At 42.7% G+C, this 17,165-nt stretch overlaps 1 protein-coding gene across 1 annotated transcript in view; it reads left to right on the plus strand.

The window, feature by feature from the left end:
• The first annotated feature begins 1,287 nt into the window (after positions 1–1,287).
• Positions 1,288–17,165, plus strand: part of LOC116845905 (mannosyl-oligosaccharide alpha-1,2-mannosidase IA-like) — a 245,816-nt gene continuing 229,938 nt past the window's right edge. The window contains exon 1 of the mRNA XM_032819142.1: positions 1,288–2,131. The gene's annotated coding sequence lies outside the window, so the exon portion shown is untranslated. The remainder of the gene's footprint in view (positions 2,132–17,165) is intronic.

A 17,165-nucleotide genomic window follows, 5' to 3' on the forward strand; every position in this document is an offset into this window, starting at 1 on the left:
CAAGTTCGTCGAACGTCCGTTAAAATCGAGAACTTTCTATATAATAAGCGATTCGATGTACTTGTAGGTTAACTTTACCTGTAGATATATCGATGATGTATCGTTGCTGCGTCGATGTACCCTTCCGGCGATCTGGCTTCCCGGTTCATCCTGCTCTCGGCTGCTCCGGATACTCTCGTGTGGCACTGACACTCGTGGAGATACGATTCTGTCGAAGAAACGGACGTTAACGCGATGTGACGAGAGCTCGATTATTTTGCGCGGGAGAGTGGCGCGTTTTTGGCCCCACAACGCAATACGACAAGATGGACGCAATGATACTAGCTATCTGCTCTTCTTAACTACACTTTGCACATTACTGCACATTAAACGGGGCAAGTATGCAGCGTATAAGGTTATATAGATACATTGTTCTTATTCATTCCGTATGTATATACACACGATAGAAAAAAGAGAGCGAGAAAACAGATCGTAACAGAGCACAGAAAACAGTTACTACTCACAACTCGTCGTTCACGAACTCCCGTGCACGGTGACGGCAAACAGTGTTTCGGCGCTCGAAGTATCTTAATCGTCCGACGAGGATTATAGCCACTCAGTTGATGCACGTATTCGTATATTTCACTATGTCTTCCGCAAGCTCTCGAAAATAATGAAACGCTCCATCACAGAAAAAGTCTCGCGAAACACTGAGGGCGGGGAGCGAGACGCTACGCGCGCGCGGAACGCGAGACACTTGGGCGCGGGGCGCGGGGAGCGAGACGCGAGATAGCGAGACGCGAATATCAAAACAAAGAGCACCTATACGGCGCGCGTCGTAGACACTGCCGCCGGCTAATGACGCGCGCGACCGGTGACTGAGTGACAGTTTAGGCCGCGATCTGTTACATGCTCCCAACCACGAGCCACGAGCGTCATTCTATCTTTGTTGCTCATTGGATGTTAAACAAAGATAGAATGACGCTCGCGGCCGCTTGGAAGCATATAACGAATCGCAGTCTTAAAATCACGCTCCCGAAACTTGCAGAACTCGCGATGTCGTAGCTAGAGTTTCTCAAGCGAGAGTCGGGATTGCCCTTTACAACAAAGATGCGAGTGAGTGAGAAAGAAGCTGCAGCATGTTCGCCATTTCAGTCTTAAAGCTTCTTGTCCGGTCCAATCAGAAAGCATTATACAGTATCGTGACTCTTACTTGAGGAACTCTAGTCGAGCTATCACTGTGGCGCGCGCGCGGTGCATATCGGGAGTATTCGGTAGTGTACAGTGGCGCTCGGGAGTGTTCCCAAATATATTAGGGTATTCAACTGTCATCTGATTGACGTGCTATCATTGGTTAACGCTAGTGCGATCGACTCTTACGGTACTTGCGTGTGGCACTACTGTGTGTTCCGAACTGAAAACATCTATTCACGTCTAAAGCAGCGCGGACGCTGATCCTTTTGTCGTCGATTGTCGGGATACGTTGCGTTAAGTTTATCCCGCGCAAGGTAATCGAGCTCTTGTCGGCGTCGCGTTAACAGGCGTTTCTGCGGCCACATCGTATCCGTGTGAGAATCAGTGTCACGAGTGGGTATACAAAACAATGAAGCTGAAATTATTTCCGCGTCATTGCGTGGTGAGCGATCGCGCTCGGCGATTGTTTCGGTGTTCTCGCGCGTAGCGTCCTTTTTGGTGACCGAGTTATTATGTTTCGAGGCGACATGAATAACGCAATACCGTGACACGAAAACACGTAACGGTGCACCAGACAATATTTTCGCGTCTATTCTTGAAGTATTTCATCGGGCTCTTGTCGGTATCGCGTTCGTGCTTTCTCGTAAACACGCATTTCTTCGATCAAATTATATCGACGCGAGTGTCAGTGCCAATACCACGACGGAGCAGCCGGGAACAGGAGTGTTCCGGCCTAACCGCCATTACGTGTAGACACATCGGACCTGATTTTTTTGGAATTTGTACCTCGATATCTTGGATGAAAGGACAATAGAGATAAAGCTGAGTCCAAGTAAAATAAGTAAGAGGAGGAACCTGGAAGAGGATACTATATCGGAAAGCTAAGACAGAGAGGAAGAGAGAGAGAGAGAGAGAGAGGGGGGGGAGGACGCTGACAACGATACATCATAATTTCAAGGTATGTCACACCATTTATTGTGCAAGATGTTTCCGATTTTAACGGATGTCTGCCGAATTTGCTGCGAGTCAGGGCATACCCAAGTCGAAATTTAGAATGTCGTAATTTTTGTCAGTGTTAATTTGCGCTTTTAATAATTGGGGCTTTGACAATCTTGGGTCACAAGTTCAATTTTGAAAGAATCTACCGATATTTGTTTATTTTCTACTGAATCCTATTATTACACTAATTTCAAATTTATATTTCTATTGATGTTTCTGGAATATACAACTGCTACGTTTGCCCTAAAAATTCTTTTATTATTATGACTTCTTTATATGTATATAAATTTTTAGATTGTACACACACTGAGAGAAAAATATCATTATTCTCATTGAAATTATAGTTATTTCTCATGCGAATAATATTTTGTTCTAGCAAGAGAAGGTGATAGTATCAATACATATACAAGATGATTATCTACAGTAGCTTCTATTACAAAAATGGTTTTCCTAGCCATAATTATTTTACAATGCCTTTTTAAGGACAGAGCAGTAAATATCAAACACTTTCTCTCAGTGTATTGCAATTTCTTCTTTATATATTGATAAAAGAAAAATCAAAGAGATTATATGAAAGAATATGAGAGAATGTTTACAGTTAAATTGCCAAAAAATTAATCTACTAGATTATTGAATATTTCTTTATTGCGCACATGTTTTATATGCAGTGAAGTAAGTCACATAATCAATACATTGCTTCTTGAAATTAAGGACAAATAATAAACGCAGGTAAATAATGAGATAATAGAACATCAAATAATTTCGAAGCATCAAAGGAAATCAATAACTTGTATAATATTACATTTACATAATATTACATTTATATAATATTACAAAATCTTTCACTTATTACAAGTCTTACATTTTATGGAATATACAGAATTAATGAGAAAGCAGCATTTCGATTCGGGTATGTACATATGCAGCTTATATACTTTTCAAATACATGTTAGTTTTCTAAGATTGCTAATTTTCTAAGATACCACACATACGTACAAAAGATTTCGCAGTGTGAATGCAATATATTTGTAATATATTAGCTAATAAGAAATAACTGAAGATCTTGTTTTATACAATTTTATCGGGTATATAGCGCTAATGAGATAGTCGAGCAGTGCATGTACAGAGGTGATAAACAAACCATCTTATGTCTTGAACATTTTCGCGTTGACACCTACGAGTGTGCATTGACATGTATTGCGACTAGATTCTCAATTAGAATTTCTGTCGCTTATATTAGAAATCACAGACTGCCGCGCGTAAAACTAGTCGCCAGTTGCCGACTATACACGGCACCCGGCACGTCGGGATCGTTAATTACTTCATTACTCGGCTAAGGTGTTTTCTATAGGGTACTGCAGCGGTTGCTGCGATGGGATCGAACCGGACTCGCCTATGCGAGTGCAATCAAATGAATCAGCAACAGTTATAAGAAAAATAAGCTCTCGGGCTCTTCCTCGTCGGGCTGATTAGTGTTAAACTAAATCGTTCGTCTTTTTCTTTTTTTAATTCTTACTCCACGTTCGTCTAATATTAATCACAGTGCGATTCACTTATTCCGAACATAAACGGATGGAAGAAATATTTAACGACTGGGAGGGCCCCCGTCTCCCTCTCCCCCTATCCCCATATCCCCGTCGCGTATATACATCTTTATGCCGAGCCACGTTCTTTTCTTTTATCGCTCGTAAAACGTAAATGGATAGTTGGACGCGTCGTCATCGAAAATAGTTCCTAGAGCATAATGCAAGAACATCTCAGAACCACTGCCACTTTCCTCTCTCGAATGGAAAAACGCGAGCGACCGAGATCGAGCATCGAGTCGTGATATCTGACTACGTCGGAGGATACGCGTTTCGAATAAGTAATAACGGGAACGTTACCCCGTCTTCATGAGCATTCGCTTGCTGCGAACTCCAGCTCGCGGGTCGGGAATGTGGATGTGGTAGAGTCAACTGCACGTGTCCATTGTATCTCGCGCAATTGAGAGACCCGACGTATCTCACGCGAATGGACGTCCCGAAACGAGAAACGGGACAGCCGACGGGAACAGCGAGAAAGAGATGCGAGGAAGAGTCGGCTAAATGAGAAGGGCGCGCGCGGTAAGGAGAGGGAGAGGGAGAGAGGGAGAGAGAGAGAGAGAGAGAGAGGGCGTGCGGGAAAGAAGGATGGTATTGCGCGAATGTTTAATGAGATCGTTCCGGAGCGAAAGCTCCGACGGATACCGCCATGTTCCGCGGAACGTGGAGCTACTCGAATATCATGCATGAAACTGCACCACCACCGAAGAGCTGCCACTGCATCGGTCGCGCGTGGCAGCAGGTGCCTTTGTATATTCAATTTGTCGTAATAACCGGAGCCACGGGCAATATGCCGAAATATATCGACCTTAACGGAACCGGCGGCGCACACGCGAGCGCCTAAAAATGTGTTTTCCGTTAATTGCCGACCGGCGTTCGCCGTTGTTGCCTCGGCCGACCCTTCTTCCGCGCCGAAGGACCTCGTTATCGCTTGACGATCGCGTGATTAAGCGTGTATTAGGAGCTGTAATTATTGTTGGCGATCGTATGTGTATGTGTGTATGTATATGTGAGAAATATCGACACACATCGCGGCGTATGTTGAATTAAATGGCCACAGGTACCACATTTTCTGTGTAAAATCATTGTGTCGCGGAGCGCGCAAATTGAATGGCGAATTTGAATTTTCTCGCGCTTGAATTCAAAATTCGACAATTGTTATCGGGCATCCGATTATAAACGCGCAGAACCAGCCGACGTCTACGGCCGCGAAATTGCGGAGTAACGACGTCATTATGTACGTCGTAATTTTAATTTTGGCTCTGGGCGCGTACCTCACTAACTCTCTCGCACGCGCGCGCTTGATAATATTCCGCTAGTTGCTGATAATGCCTGGAATCGAGATTCTTATCGGCCTCGGGCGAGTTCCTGAGCGATTCCAAGTCCAATGTCTGCCGCGATCGCCTCACGATAACGGCGTCTCTCTACGTGCGGCCGAATCGAAGAAATGATCTCCACAATGGCAGAACCACAAAGTGCTCGTGCACGCGACGACGACGATGACGGCGACGGCGGCGCGACGCTAAGCAAGAGAAAGAGAGAGCGTATAATATCTTGGCGGATTCGCGTGCGAGTGCTATTATTTTATTATTGGGCTACCTTATCCGTCGATCTTCTTGCGTACCGCAGAAACCGGATATGGCCGTTGCACGGCGCGCCGTCCATTAAATCGGCGCGCCGCGCGCATGAAAATTACATACCGGCTCCACGCGCGGTCGCTCACCATTTTCCACTCTCCTGCGATAACAATCAGAATTTAATAAATTCCGTTAATTAGCCGCGAAGAATTTTAGATTGTCGTGAGACTGCGGCTCCAGCCCTCGAGGAATCGCGCGCATCTCGGCAAGCGCAAACGAACTTCTTAATCGTCTCGCGGTAGTTAATACGTTGTCGCAGATCGATATCATCGCGTCTTACATTGTGATTAGTACGTAATGACGATCGGTTTCTCGTGGTCAACGACGTGGTCGGCATCTCTTCTACGGCGCACAGCCTTTCTTCCTCGTCTCTACATCCATTTATTTGACATTTATTTTATATACAAGTTCCTCTCTGATTTTTCCTCGCGATTGTATCATTTAACCGCGACGCTCGAGTGAACCATCGAGTTCGAGCCACGACCACCGCGATTCCCACGTCGTTAATAATAATGCGCGTTCGATCTCCTCGCCGGGGCGACTCGCAGCGTGCGGCTTTTTCTACCGACTCACGTACCGACTGTCGTACCGAAGAGACGGTCGTCTTTCTTTGACTTGCTAGCAGAAAGCGTCCAAGAGTCCACGGAGAAACGGGCAAGAGTGTTTGCACAGCGCGGCCCTTTGTCTCGTGCCGTTTCCGGGGCGTTTGTTCGTGGGGTCGCTAGAGTGTTTGCTTGTGCGCGACGAGTGTCTTCTTCGTGAGAGAGTCGCGAATCGTTTGAAAACAATCTCGACTAATATTTTGCGTCCGTCAGAGGGGAGGAGGTATTACGAAAATTCACTCGAGCCGCGTTCGGGGTGCATCGGATTCCGCTCGTTGTGTCTCCTTAATAGTCACAACGTGTTGTTTCGGCAAACAACGGTCTAGAGACTACGAACTTCTGCACGGAGAATAAGCTACTTCCGTTTGCACAGGTGTCAGGGGGGGGGAGGGGGGTGAAAATGGTGTGGTCGTCGCCCTGAAATTGCCACGTGTCTCTGCGCGACGCGACTTTCCTTCCTGCGGTTATCCTGCCACCCCCGCTGCCGTTGCCGCCGGAAAATCATTTATTGCCGGTCGGCAGCCAACGGAAGCGAACCTCTTCTCGGCTAGTGAACACAATCTGCGACTTTTCCTCAAATATTCACTCGTAATACAGAAGCTTGCACGTGGGGAAAAGATTGTAGTCAAAATTTAGAAATTTTTGTAATCTTGAATCACGCAGAAATATGATCGAAATATTATTATACACAAAGAGAATATTGTAAAAATTACAATACAAAATTTTAGTACTCCGGGAATAGACTGGCACTACGATGCAAATTATATAAGACATAATAAAAATGATTCATGAACATATAGTAAAAATTACCATAAATGTAGTACAAATTGTCATGTTTATGATCATTTTTACTATGTTTTATTATAATTTTCGTAATAGTGCCAGTCTATTCCCGAACTACTAAAATTGTATTATAATCTTTACTACAATATTCTCTCCGTCTACGTTTGTTTAAAAATGTCACACACATTTAACTCTTTATCAAAAAAATATTGCAATATTTTTTACATCGTATGTCAAATAGATCTCCAAATTTCTAAAATAATTTATATTTATACTATTTCCATAGCAATTTAAGTTCTATACAATCCAGTTTTGCCAAAAGACATTGTAGGAGGTAACATGACCCTAATGTAACTTTTACCACAATATTTTTCCCGTGCACATTTTTAAAACATTAATTTTTTTACATATTTACATCAATAATAACTCAAATAATAATGAAAAAATGCAAGCTACCGATTGAATTATTTTACATTTTTCTCGTTCATTAAGTCTTAAACCGAAAAACTCTAAATCTAAAAAGAAGAGGGTAGGGCGCAAAGCTCTTCTCGTATCGCTTGCTCATTACGTCCTGACGCGAGGGGGAAGACAAGAGATATACGAGAAAAATCAGAAATCCGAAGGAGGGCGGAGAATCGAAACGATCTCGCCCTGGACTCTTTCCTCTGTGAGATAATTAAATCGAGATTGTCCCGATTGCGCGCGGCGGTCATAATCGCGCGGGATCTTTCCTGGCGAACGGATTCGGATCTAGGCGGATGTGAAGAGCCAGATGTGGAGATAAACACTCCCGATGGCACGAAAGTAGCACGTCGCCCTACGGGTTTCATCATCAAGCTTTCGCGCGATCGCCTAGCGACGGTCGGGACACAATGGACCCGCGGTAATATCGAACGTGCGACGCGCGAGAAGCACGAGAGCGCCATTGTGCTCGTGTACATTGGTGACGTTGCATGTAACGTGCATTAACTACCTACGAAATTTACACATTGTTAAAGGTAAACTCGGGCTGAAGCATTGCGCGAATCGCTCGATGCTTTAAACGTAAACCACTGCATCATCGGGGCGCCATTACGCCCGCGAACTCCATCCTTTGTATATAGACTCCAATTAGGTTAGACTAACATTAACATCTAACATTTAACAGGTTCGTTAAAGTTCGGTCGCTTTATTAAATTTGTGCAAATTGCGGCTCTCTTCTAGATTCGCGAATGCCGCGTTGCATTGCTCGTGCTATTATAATGCCATTACTATCTACTTTGTGTGCATTCGTGTGCGGCTGGGCGCGCACTCGACTCGTGTCGCTTATTATTTCGCGAAATTAAATAATCATACCGTACGCGAGAAATATTCACCCCGGCTACTTCCGCGAGAGAATGTTTCGAGAAAATTTTTATCGTCCATTAAATCCGCGAGTATGTACGGACTACCGCCGATGGGAATCCGATGGGGTACAAAAAAAAAGTAGGGAACTGCACAAAAGAACCGGGCGATTTCACAGATCCTTGGCTTCTTCAGAGATCCTTGCCAAGGAAACACAGTTGAATGGGTTCATTGTAACATCGAAGAAAGAGGATCTTATGAAGGATTCTCAGCGGGAAAGCAACACCCGACCGATCGCTTCAGATGACTGTCTTCGAGTCGCGATGCGTTTACGTTCGGTTTTTCATTTCTTTTTCTGCTAATAGACGATAATGAATTAATCTTACGCGCGTGATGCATAACTGAAAGAGGTTTCACGATATGGAGAGTTGCCGAGATCGTACCAATCTGTTAAGTTCTATCTCATCAGTTTCTTTATTATTGTTAGAATTCTTCTAGGCAGAATTAGGACAAAGTATGATAATTGGTCTGCATCTTATCCGCCATTTTTAGAGGTGACGTGAGTAGAAGTGAGAAATTCTAGGAGTAAAACGAATTCTAGGACTGAAATGCTGCAATTTCTCTCTCTCTCTCACTCACTCACTTCCTCCCAAATAGCGGATGATGTTCTAACTCTAATTTGAGAAACTCTAATTATTATTGAATACGAACGACACATTTGACGGTAAAAATAAACGAGCGATGAGGAATATAAACAAAAATTTTTCAGATCATATCTTATTTGGTGCGCGTGCTGCAAAAATGAATACGAATAATAAATATGAAAAAAATACGATTTCGGCGACTCTCTCCTATCGCCGTGTAAAAACTTACAAATGAAATAATCAACTTGGTGCATAATTCATACGCATTAGCTCGTGTATATTTTTCTGCAAATTGCATTCCAGAATTACGCGAGCCGAATATCATACAAATTAAATTCTACCTGCACGCGACAATTTAGTGAAAAGAAAACGCGATATAAAATGCCGAAATTATAATAAAAGCTTCACCGACTTGAAACTAACGACAATTAGTCGTCTCGTTAGTTTTAATGTGGAAATTAGTTAATAATGGTCGACTGTTATTATCTTTCTGCTCTGTTATGATGGATTTCCGATTAAATCCTTCACTCGTCGAAATTCAAACGAGATTCTAATTAAAACTGGACCACGATCGAAACGACGTCGTTTCAGTTACATACAACGCGAATGTGGACGCGCAACTTTTCGCGCGTGTAGTCTCACCTTTTAACCTTTTCACCTTCTTCCGTTATTTGTCAATTAATATCAGTCTCGGTTGAATCACTGGACGATCGATGAAGATATTACCTCTTCTCTCGGACGGCGCGTTTTCCGTTTAAATACCTCGTCGCCCACGTCGCTTCGAGTGGGCGAGGCGAACTTCTAATTGAAATTGGATACTGTATATTTCGCTCGGAAACGGCAACTCCATTGTGAGCATACTGACCACCATATAGACAGTGGTATTCAACGGTGATGCGTGCATACGTGTAAGCGAATGCTTACTCGTGTTTACCAAGATGCCATTTGCTATTAGCCTAAGGTTTCTCATTAGCAACACACACTCGGTGTGTTACTCAGTAACTTGCTCATTAGCTGCACACACTCAGTAATACATTAATATACCTGTGTGTCCGACGTCTTGAGGAAATCCATAAACTCGCGTAAGACGAAGAATCTACGATGCCTGATCTGGGTAAGAATGCATCGGAAAATAGACCCTCGTGGGTTAAACTAATGACAGACGCACTTTGACGCGCAGGTAGAACGAACAGGTCGGTTGGACTGACAATAGAAATAATCTGGAAGGGTCGGTCCTACATCGTCTGGTAGTTCGTTCGTCGGTCCTTTATTTAGATAAAGAAAACCTTTTACCTGAAGTAGGGTCGCATTCTACCCTGAGAAACGAAAGATATGAAAAGGGCGGAAACGAGGAAGATGTTGCAGGGAGCATAAATTTTATATATGTATATGTGTGTGTGTGTGTAAAATAATTGAAATTTTATTGAAAAAATAACTACTATAACTAAGTTACAATTTAGGAAAAAACATTTGTTTCACTCTCTACAAGCATAGCGAATAATTTTGAATAATTGCATGTACGTCTTTGTGACTCGCGGTAGTGTATTAGCTCGAGGGTTTTCAGAGAAAAGTTCCATATAGTTTCCATATCAAACTGTTACACTCAACTCATTTCCAGCAATTTTGAACAACAAGAAATGTTACAGATAGCACAAATTTCTGGTACTTCGGTAGTTATATCGATATCAGTGGATAAATACATAATTAATTAATGTGTTTGGAAGATTACCAATGTGCTTTTTAATGAACTCTTAGGTTGGAGACTTTTAAATCGCTGAATCTGAATCTGATTAAAATTTCAAAATTTAAAATAACAAATCAAAGGTCTAAAAAATCATTTGATTCATATAAAAGTTTATATTGAAAGTTTTTCAAAGCCGCTATTTTTAAATTCAAAATTAAATTTTAAATTTAAAAAATAGCAAATTCAATATGAGAGAGAGAGACGGTAAAAAATTTAAAATAATTAAAACTTTTGAAAATTAATTTTTATGAGCCATATTTAAAAATTTCGATTCAGGTTCTTTTTCATGACGTCTAGTAGACTTTTAATTTGTTCATGGTTTTATCGTTGGTCCTTCAAAATTTCTAGTATTAAATACAATAATATAAATACAAATATTCACTTAGGTGAAGGAGAAAATTTGTCAAAAGGTCTTCCAAGCGATTTCAGATTTATGTGTGCGTTCTCTCTCATTCAATTGAGACTTCATTTCATATATTTTCATGTGAGAATTCATACGAGATGTAAATGATAAGTCTCCTGAATGTCTCTCGTAAAGATAGGGCGTTTTGAAATATGCGTGATAAGATTTCCAATTTCTTGTGGAATATCTCCGACAAATCCAGACGCGTGCGGATGATACACGAATGAGATACCGCTTTCGCACAGGTATATAAGTAGTTTCCGACACGCCCGTCGCGGTGGTACGAATATTAATAGCGTTCTTCCGCGCGCGCAGGGGCCGGCGATTTGTTGATAATCGAAATAATGATTTCTCCGTTAGCGCAGTCGAAGAACAAAAGCGCCGACGGCTACCGTCCGACCTAAGGTTAATTTCGTAGGAACCCCTTAACTATGCAGTCCCACGGTGGTGGGACAATTTACGGGCGGAAATCGTCGATTACCACGGAAGGATTAGTGGCCACGTCCCCGGGCCAAATTTCCCCCTACGCGTTTCGCTATATCTTACCGCAGAATCCGCGCGCAATACGGCCGTAGGTGGATTTCGGAAATTTATCGTCGCCAGCAAAGCGGATTTATCTATAACTCTGATTACATCCGCGGTTTATGGCGAACCATATGGCTCTACGTATGTCACAATTACATTACCGACATTGCTTGCGCGAACAAATGTATATTCGCGGAGATGACGCTTAACTATTAATAATATTCCGGCGAAAACCACTAATAAAGTTACGTCGGATCGCTCCCGCGTGGGCGTGCGCGTGTACGTACGCGTTGTCGAGTCCCCTTATTCGGCGAGCACTCGGGAATATCGTGACGGATCTTCGGTGATTTATTGCAGGAAAATTGCGGAGAAATTCATTTTTCCGCCTATTGAAAATTCCACCTCGCTACTTGCGCGTTTTCGCATGTTTTCTCGCGTGATATTTATTTTGCCGGTCTAGACTAGACTCCTCGCTTCATACTCTCCTACGTACGTCACTTCGTGTCGGCTGCCAATAAAAGTGCAGCTTCGCGAGTAATACCTTAAATTGCATCGTGCTTTCGTAATCGATAACGTTGCCGGCTATAGCTCATACAAACGCGACCGAAGCTATTTTCGGCCGAAATGGGAAAGGCGGCGCCGCTCGATCGCCTTTATCCGCGGAAAATCTATTTGGGACGAGCAGCTTTCGAATAATCCGGGCGAGAGGCCATTATGTCGGGGCGGGGAGAGAGAGTTGCGTGTCACCGGCCGGAATGATGAATGTGCGTTAGATCTGTCGCGCTAGTCAGTAGAATCTCACATTATTCGGCAAAAAGTCGGTCGTGTATTATCGGAAGAACCTCTTCTTCGTGGAGAGGAGCTAATGGCGCGAATGGTGAATACTGATCTCGCGCCGTTTTCTTTTTTCTCTCTTTTCTTTCTCTTTCCCCCTGTTTCTCTCTCCTTCAGCGGGGCCGAATCCCATGTCGATCGGGGTGTTAAAAAAAGAGGAAAAAAATTATTTCACTCGCCGAATTCGTCGGCTGATCTTCATACTGCTCGCCACTTGTTGCCCGATTCCATTAAAAATATCGTTTGTCCGCTCGCGCGGAGAGAGAGAGCCATATTGCGAGAAGGAACGCGAGAGGGCGCGCGATCTCGTCGGCCTCTATTCGGCGCGGGCGCGCGCGCTCTCGTCGCGGAATAACATCCATTTAAATCGCCGCAAAAAATATTTTCACGCGCCAGATCCGCTTTTCTGCTCCAGATATATCAGTCCATATACTGACAATGTAACGCGATGACGTAACGATGGACCGAAACGATGGACAGTTTAGTCGCTGACATCCGTACATTGATTCCGATCTGTCATCCGACGCGTTTGCCGTCCGGATTAATTGCTCGCTGTCCGACTTACCGTGAATTTCCGACGGATATCTCTTCCATTCGCGTCCCTCCTCCCTTCCCAAATCCAAAATAATTAGCGCGGTTTAACGAGCTTGATAAAACAAAAAAGAAGGAAAGAAAATAACAAGCGCGAAAAACGTTTCGGAGGGGGAGAGAGATACTTCTCTGTGTTCGTTGCGGCGTCGGTCGCGAGGATTAGAGTGTTCGGATAGTCATATTAACACTACAAACGGCGCTAATTAATGACGATTGAAATTGTACAATGATTTAGCAAATTGCTACATATTACTATGCATGAGATTCCAGACAGGGAGGCATGAGCGTGATGCGATGAATCGATAGTCAGCTCGAAACGTAATACTGTCGATTGCACTTTATGAATCCACGTCGAGTGATATAATCGGATAATAAAACGTATATAAGCACATCGAAGTGTAACATTAAAATATTTGGAAGCAGCGACATTAAATATATTTACACAGAGAAAATATTATAATTTTGCTATGCATTTGCTATGCTATGCTTTTAGTAGTCCAGGTAGAGATTGTCAGTGAAGTATGTCTTGCTAAAGAACATAGTAAATTTATCTAAAAACATAACAAATGTTTTGGTAACACATTTCAGTTCATGGAATATAAGTAGCGCATACTACAGAATTAGGAATTTTAAGTCTTTGTTATCAAGTCCATACGTTTCTACATAAAGCAAAAACGATCCAAACCTTATGAGCGCCGAAATTAATTAAAAACCAAATTTTATTTTCTATTAGTTGCACCATTTTTTACTAGTCACGTTTTCTCTATTTTTAAAGGCTTGTCAATGTACATCCTTAAAGAGATAGTAATCGGCCATCTCTGTTTAAATTCTTGAGAGAATTTTGCGAGAAGAACTACGTGTGCTGTCTATACTATTTTTAAATTATAGATAGATTTTTAAATCGTCTATTAAATTTTTATCTTCATTGTTCTCAAAACGTGCTTCATGTGAATTGGATCATCTTTGCTACTTTCAAACGAAAGAATAGCGAATTTTTACAGAATTTCGATCTATTCTCTCTCTCTTCTCGATTACAAAATCCTATAGTAATTTATATATTATAGTACTATAAAAATCTTCCCATGTAAAGAAGCTGAAAAGTACCGATATAAAACTTGGTTTAGTTCATTGTGAGGGGAAATTATTCGGAAAATGAAGACTGTTCTGACCCTTGATTCCCGGTCTCGTTATCTTTGCACCTCTTGCATACACCTGTACATTCGCATTATAATATAATTATTATTACTTATGTCTCGGTGATTCCGCGAATAGTACGTAATACTTCGCGTTAGCCGTGCTGAAGGTACAATGCGAGCTATGTAATCCGCGACTCGTGCTTTTTAACATTAATTTCTGACGAATACTTTTCATGTGCCGGACGTGATTATCACGTCCGGCGCGAACAATCGAGTCCGCTTCGAATTCTATTTTAAAATGGGAAATGAGAAGGTATTAATTTAATACGAGCGTGTGTGTGCGCGAATGTTCTCAAATCGAAAAATATTTTACTATTCATCGGGATCGCGAGAACGGCGCGCCACGTGTCTGCTCCAGGCGAGTACACGCTTGTGATTTATTATCGATAGAAAAAGTCGGATTTGTACGCAGCATATATAAAAAAGGGATATTTCTTTTTCGACGGCGTAACACCCGTTATGGATAAAATCAAAAATGTTTTCTATCGCTCCGCGAACGCGCATCTGGCGGACATGTAAACCGTGCAACAAAGCGCGCTCGTATTTTCGCCATGGTATCGATAGAAAGCGCGTATGTGAATAGATATCTTTCGATTCGATCGCACACACGGCTCCCTACGCTTTTTTTTATATTACCTTCCACACAGTCCAATGCGCGAGCGAGCGAGCGAGCGAGCCTCCGGTTTTCGGAGTCATTTTCCCCTCGCTCTGCTCTTGGACGGCGCATTGGGAAAACGAGACTTCGCGCCATGATTTATTAACGGCCCGTGGAATGACAAGGCGCTCCTTCGACCTCCACGGAGAATCCATCTTTTCCCGGGGCTCCTTGGAAAACCGATAACTGAGCATCGTCGTTTACCGTCTCATGAGGAAAGAATAATTACTGAATATTCCGGTCCTTCAAAGCGTGAGAACGGCAAACGCGCCGATTAAAAAAAAAAGAGAGAAAAAAAATTACGCTATTCTTCTGTTATATTTTTCATCTTAATGTTGTTACGTAACGACCTGCTTCCGTTGGGTGCTGCCTGCACTCCGAGAAAAAGAGCATGACCCAAGCAACTCTGTATGAGCTTTGTATGTAGAACTAGTGCATATAGTTTAATAAACTGCTCTTTGTAGATATTGTAACTAAAACTGAATGGTTGCGAGAACTGCATAGTTATTATATAGTTCTCGCAGACGCTCAGCTTCAGTTTTAACAACTACAAAACAGTTTGTTAAACTGTATACATTAATTCTACATACAAACACATCTGTCATCTCTATAGAATTGCCACTGTCGTGTCTTTCTCTCCGAGCGTGGCATGAATTACGCATTTAACCAGAAAATTAATTGAATATGCAACAAGATAAAATCTGCGATTCGCGCTATTCTTTCTTTGTTCATTATTTTCAGAATGCCAGAGCGAGGTTTTAAGGTATAAGAAAATAACGCGTACTGAGAGAAAAAATGGTTAATCTAACTAAAATTATAATTATTTTTGGCCTCAATTATATTTTTTCTAGTAAAATAAAAGTAGTACATTTAGGGTTATCACTAACATTGTAGTAGAATTTTTTTTAATAAGAAAATAGTTTTCTTAGCCATAATTTACAATAATTATTTCTCTATGTGTTCTTATACAACGGTCAAACATTTTTTCTGTGTAAAAGAAAGTAAGAAAATTATTTTTGTTACACCGCACTTTGCCCGGAGACATCGCGCAGGTCGTCGCAGAGATTGCCTCTCGTCGGTGTTTCTGTTAGTTTCTAACCACGAGATTCACCTTAGATACAGCGTGGAAAAAAAAATCGATAGCTCCGAATCAGGGCGCTTGGACTCTCGGTGGTTTGCTGAGCTGGTCCGATCTGGTACTCCGGTAGTTCCAGTGGCCATGACTCAGCACGGGGTGTCGTCCCTTTAGCTGTCGTATTTCTGTTCCGAGTTTACACAGCGCGACCGCCGCCATGGGTTAGTCGGACGTTTCAAAGTCCGACGCGCGATCGAACTGCCGTGTCACGAGAAAATCCATTTTCGCGGATTATAGTGGCGTTCGTCCCGTCAAATGGTGCTGTCGCGACTCGTTCATTGTTGATAAACGGGCCGACAGTTGATTTCCGCTATGCAGCAGGCTCATGTGTCGTTTGCGATATCTGTTTCTCAAAGATTGCCGCGGAAGCGGCGTGTCCAAACCTATTTTTCGCTCGGGAACTGGTAAATTCGCAAACTATCGCTCTTTCGCGGATTACCTTGTATAATCTGCACGCGCACACATATACGCGCACAAACGTACAGGCGCGAGCGCATACATTTTTCTACTCTTTGCAATTCCAAAATGCTAGAAAATTTGATATTAAATATAGGAACGAACGACGAGAATGGAAAATGCATAACGCTGAACATCACGGAAATTTAAATTGAAAATCGCTGGCTTCGCAAAAATGATGATGGAGAGATTGTTGGATAACTGGCGCGAGAAGCTCAAATACCAACGGAATTGACGTTTTTCGCGATTTATGTGACGAAGTGTCGGGGTGTACCCTGGAGTGTACTTTACGCGATATCATTTATACAGAGAGAGCGAATTTGGCCTTTTCTTTGTCAAACTTTATCAACATTTGCGACGTATGCTTGTACAGCACAAACACCACGTCGAAGGTGGTCCTTCCGTACTTGGTACCGCCATCCGAACGTATCTCGCGGAACTTAGAGAGGTCCATTGTGTTCCCCGCTGCCTTTGTGAACAGACGATCTTACAAAGAGCTCCTCTTCCTCACATTGTTGCTCGACGCTCGCGGAAAATGAAAGTTTAATGCGGACCAACATCGCATGTACGGCATCTCGTAGATAGCAATGCTCATAGCGCAACCCTTTGGTAGACAAATCTCGGCGAGCTCGCGCGTCTCGCATAATCGAACTTGTTTGTGTGAGTTTCACACGGATAATTACTTATTACTCGTCATTACTTATCGTCGTAGCGTCATACACGAATATGCGACGGCGCGGATTCGAACGCAAGGTATACGTTGAGAGGAAAAATGCTTGACCTAACTAAAATCTCGAGTAGAAATTTTGACCCTACTTTCTCTCTCTTTCTCTCTCTCTCTCTCTCTCTCTCTCTCTCTCTCTCTCTCTCTCTCTCTCTCTCTCT

Source organism: Odontomachus brunneus, unplaced genomic scaffold, assembly GCF_010583005.1.
Source record: "Odontomachus brunneus isolate Ranch 3 - 2012 unplaced genomic scaffold, Obru_v1 Obru_scaffold_059, whole genome shotgun sequence".
Lineage (NCBI taxonomy): Eukaryota > Metazoa > Arthropoda > Insecta > Hymenoptera > Formicidae > Odontomachus > Odontomachus brunneus.